Raw genomic sequence first — 6,000 nt, 5'->3', positions numbered from 1 at the left:
TTTTATTTTTACTACTTGGAAGATGTAGGGAATTTTATTCTTTCCTTATTTGTTTTTTTGTGCTTTTAGATTAACTTAGTGAGAAATACACTTGGCTAAGTCCTTCAGAAGGCTAGTAGTTTTATTTGCTATTAATTTAACGAGCAGTATCCTTGGAGGGTCTGTGCTAAATTAATAGAGCACAGGCTTTGTTTCACTATCTTTCTTAGTTGCGATGTGACACTTCACACTTAATTTGGATACGAATTTAAATATAAAATGGCATATTCATTGTCGAAGTAACTCAAACAAATAAAAAGATGACGTTAAAGCCAAATCAAGAAGCATAGCATATAATTCATAATTTCCAAAACATCAATAATTAAATTGTAACTTCTTTTAATTAAGTGACAAAAAAAAACTTACTTATAGTTAATTTAATGACTAATGCAGTAATTTACCCTTTATTTTTTTGAAAGAGAGTCTCACTTAAAAAGAGCCCACCACTTGACTTGACGCAGAAGTCGAGAGATATCTCTAAAAATGGGAAGCAATATTTGATGTTTATGGTTGATATTGCTCTATGTGGAGGCGTTCAAACGATTAATTGATCAGTTAACTAAATCGAATTAGTATTAATTAAATTAATTGAATTTTTTAATTTCTTAACCGTTAATTAAATTAATTTTTTTTAAAAAATTAACCGAACCAAAATATTTCGGTTAATTCGATTGGTTAACCAAAATTTATATGTTTTTTTTAGACAAATATAAAACATATCAAAAAATTGATAATGTTCATTTGACCAAATTAACCTAATTAATCAAATTAGTAATAGCCTAATACATATGACATATAATATTATTTATTAAATTTGGTTAATTCAATTAATTACTCAATTTCAAACCGAATTAACTGTTAACTTAAATTCCAAAAATTATTTAGTCGATCGAGCTAAATCGATTAACTAATTAATTAGCCAATTAAATCAATTTAATCGATTAATTTAATTTTAACTGAAGCTTAAACCCCTTTTTAACTCTATGAATGCCAAAATCCATATTTCGGATGTTAGAATTTTCCACCAAAAACCAAGTCTTTGCGGAATTAAAGTTTTGTTGTTAAGACCCACTGGATTTTTCACAACCACTATAATTAGATTTGAATTATCTTTCGGCGTACGCTCGAGTTTAAAAATTTTAATTAAAATTTAATTATCTATTTTTATTTATTATAATATTAACATAGAAATTAAAATTGTGATTATTGTTTATAATAGAATATAAAGTCTTAAATGATAATGATAACATCATGGAGAAAATATTTTAATTTTAAAAAGTGTATAAAATTTATACATTATCTCTTCAATAATTTAAATTATAATGATAATTTTATATATTAAAATTAATATATTATCTCTTTTATAATTAAATAAAAATTATATTAATATATAAAATAATAAATTTTAAAAAATTCTCTTTTAATTGTTTGTTATTAGATATCTAGTGAACTGATGCCATCCACTAATTTAACTCTCAAAAAATGGAAGTTTGGAAAAGCTAAAGGTTGTTAAATTAGACAAAAAGAAACAAGAAGTCATGCCAATAATTCTGTTAATAATTTAACCGCACCTAAATAGAACCAAACGATAACATTAATGATGAAATTGAAAGTTTTTTTGTAGTTCGATGACAAAACAAAAATATGCTAATAATTGAGCCACTCATTGTGTAATTTAGCCTTAGTTTATTTTTGGAAGAAATTGTATTTATGTGATAATAATAAATTTAAAAAAATAAAATATTTATTTTGTCAAAATTTGTAATTATAATCATTTAAATATATAAAAAATGTATCCAACAAATATATCAAATTAGTGCAATAAAAGGATGAAGAAATCATAATAAAACAATACACCGATTAGAAATAACTTCATTTCAAATATAAATGAAATTTAATAATGAAACAAATTCTATTAAAGGCAAGGACTAAATTAAAAAATTAAAACCAATTATAGATTAAGATATGAATATATAAATAGTGAAAAGTGTAATCATAAACTTTTGAAATAAAAATATTCTAGAAAGCAATTATTTCTAAAAATTAAAATTAATTCTTCCACCTCCCACGCTCTTTTATTTATTATATTTATTATATTGAATTTACTATATTTTTTTTACTCTTACTCTTTACTTGTTGAAAAGGTTACAAAGTTATCATAAATTTCCTAAAATCTTATAGCACTTTTCCAAAGATCCAATACAGCATGATCCAAGAGCTGAATTATACAATTAGTCACTAAATTATAAGTAATTAAATAAGGTTATAATTTGATCATTAATATTTTAAAATTATTTTTATAATCACCTAACTATTAAGTGATATTTTTTTATTAGCATGATAATATTTTATTCTTTAATTTTTCTATTAATTTAATCCTAATTCTAAATAAAAATTATAAATAAAAAATAATTTCAAAACAGTAGTAATTAAATTGTAATGTTTTTAAATGACTAAAACAAAAATTTATTTATAATTAATTTAATGATTAAGGTCATAATTTACCATTTATTTTTGAAAAGAAATCTTGAAAAGATCCCACCGCTTGACTTACACATAAGTGAAGAGATATATCTTAAAGAAAGGAAAGCAATATTTGATGTTTACAGTTGATATTGTTGTATGAATGCCAAAATCCATATATAGACTTATTTCGAGTGTTTGAATTTTCTACCAAAAACAAAGTCGCTGTGGAATTAAAATTTTGGTGCTAAGACCCACTGGATTTTTCACAACCACTATTATTAGACGATAATTATCTCTTCACGAATGCTCGGGTTTAAAATTTTTTAATTAAAAGTTATTTATTTTTATAATATAAATAGACATATATAATAAAGAATAAAGAATATGAGAGAACAAGAGAGAATCGTATTTTATTGATCAATCGAATATCTATAAAATTTCTCTAAAGTCTTCATTTATAAGTATAAAAGTATAAAAATAAAATAAAAATCTTCTAATGACTAATAGAATTTAAAGTACAACAAATCTTATCTTGATTTTAATAGACATTCATTTAATAATATATTTATAACATTTATTTATTTTAAAAAATTATTATAATAGTAACATAGAAATTAAATTTGTGATTATTGTTTATAATATAATATAAATGATAACATCATGAAGAAAAATATTTTAATTTAAAATGGTATAAAATTTATATATTTATTCTTCAATAATTTAAATTATAATGATAATTTTATATATTAAAATTAATATATTTAATGAAACAAATTACTTGTTGAGTGTTATCATTTATTCTATTAATTAATTTTAAATTTTATTTGTTAATCTTCATAAAATTATTAGATACTTTGAGAAATTTAGAAAATCATTTAAAATTAGAAAAATTTCATTGACAAATGATACTTTTGGTTATTGAAACTATCGGCCAATTATCGAATGAATAATATTTTAAAAATTTTTCTTAAAAGAGTCGACCTCTTAACAATGTTAATAGAGCAACAATTTGAAACAGTGAAGAAACTTGTAGGAAGGGTATAGCAAGAGGGCTGGAGGGTTGACGCTAGAAATCAAGTGATATCACCATAATGGTCACTTGTGTTGAGTGGTCTGGGGTGATTGAATTTTGTACATTGAAAACGAAGGTAGAGGATAATTGCTTTCTTGTCACTATTGCTACAAATTTAATGCCATTGAATTTCCACAAAAAATATCTTGTCACTTGACTTGACACACAAGTCAAGATATATCTCTGAAATGTAAGTATTATACATTTTTTTTTCTATTACATCAAGTAAAATTTTTATATTTATGTCATGTAATTATATTATGCAGTAAAACGTAAAAGTCTAATTCATAATGACTTTCGATATTGCCTCTCATGCCTATGCTATTAGTGTATTATCCTTGTTTTCAAGGCAATATATATTTATATAAATTTTGTTTTAGGTAGATTTTAACATGTTTTTTATTCATCTCATGTTCATTTTTTGTTTTTTTTTCATATTTTAGTTATTGAATGTTGGGCTTAAAATATTATAAACATTCCTAATTATATATTAAATTTTACATTAAATATAGCATTATTATATTATATTATAATAAATTTCTTAGGTCAAAATTATCTTTGATTTTTATCCAATTAGAAATTACTACACATTTTTTATTTCTAATAACAAATTTAAAATTATCTATATCTATCTATAGTACAAACTAGCTCTTAAGAGAGTTTTGAGAGTAAATGGGTTGATAATAGTGTTTTTCAATTTTATCTATATATATATATTTTAGCTCTTAAAAATCTAAATTATACATAATATGTATTTACAACTCTAAATATTTAAGCTTGATTCGATATAAGTTATTTGAACTTTTCATCTTAAATAAATTTGTGGAAATCAAAATTGGAAATTTTAATTAAATTATTTTTTAAAAATGATTTTCATTCATTTCAATGTATAAAATTTTAAACTAACATTTTTCTTCAGTAAATTTCAATTTACTCCCTTTCTTTACTTTTTTTAAAGTTATTTTTATTTTTTGTCCTTTATTTTTCTTCTCATTTATAAAGTTCCTTTATTTTTCTTCTCATTTATAAAGTCTTTAATCTTATATGTTTCAAGTATCAAAGTGTAAATAAATATAAATATTAAAAATGCCAAATGTAACTCTATGTGATATTTAATTGCTACTCATTTCTTTTTGTTTCAAAAACAATGGAAAACTTAAGAATTTTAAAGTTTTTGGTATCAAATATATATATATATATATATATATATACTTTAAACTCAAACTTAAATAAATAGAGATAATCTAAAATTTTAAAATAAATAATGAATATTTAACTTTTGTAGTACACATGTATCATTCAGACAAATTTAAGATAACAAATAATCAAAGTCATTGTTATTTAATATTTAATTAAAATATTCATCTAAAATTGTAAACCGCATAACATTAAAAGTCTTTAAATAATATGTCATAGGGGTGAGTATTCAATTAAATCGAATGAAAAAAATTCGAGTTAATCGAATTGACGAATCATATTTTATCGTCCTAACTCAATTTGAAATTTTCTGGAATAGAGTCGAGTGAAATGAAACTCGAATCAAATCAAATATATTTGTTGAAGTTAAATTAATGTCATTGTAATCATTGTCACCCACCATAATCAGATTTGTTATTAACTTTCACTCCCTCATAATTTATTTATTAATCTTTTATATAGGGTTGATTCTTTGCTTGCTTAGTTGCTTCAATTATCTTCGATTTTTGTCACTATGTATTTTGAAATTTAAAAATATATTAAATGTAAAAATGTGATTCTTTAATAAAATTATCTTAAAGATAAAATGTAAAATTGATACCAACATAAAATTTTAACATGAGTATTTTATAGCATCATCAATAATTCAATTTTAACAAAAAAATCATAAAGATTCAATATGATAAAATAATTCAATAATATTGATAAGCTATAAAAGTAACATATTTTAATATCATTCTTAATGCGTTTTGGATGATAAATTATGCAAATTAGTGAATTTGATGCTCCTAATCCATTAAAATAATACATAGTACTTTTGATGTCAAAATAATAAATTAAAATTTATTCAACCGTCAATTTAAGTGGAAAAAGTTGGAGATGAAATTTGTAATTAAACCTTCTTTAATTTATGTCTTTTACCCTAAAAATATTTAAAAAAAATATTAAATGTTATAAAACTTGGGACAAATATTAAATGTTGGAAAGTGGTTAAGAAAATCATTATTATTAATTTATAATTCATCCTCATTATTGATTAGTGTCACTGAAGCAATGAATTTCAATGGGTTTGGTAATGGATAAGAGTTTGCTAAAAATCTTGCTTTTGGTTCGTAACCTTTTTCACTTACATAGTTTAGGATAAGAATGTTAAACACCTATGTTATATCCATAGAAATTGAAGGCTATATTTCTTATCATCACAACAAGCGCAAGCATTGTTGGGG

The sequence above is a fragment of the Gossypium arboreum genome, chromosome 8, assembly GCF_025698485.1.
Source record: "Gossypium arboreum isolate Shixiya-1 chromosome 8, ASM2569848v2, whole genome shotgun sequence".
NCBI classification, from domain to species: Eukaryota; Viridiplantae; Streptophyta; class Magnoliopsida; order Malvales; family Malvaceae; genus Gossypium; species Gossypium arboreum.
This window is presented reverse-complemented; position numbering follows the sequence as displayed.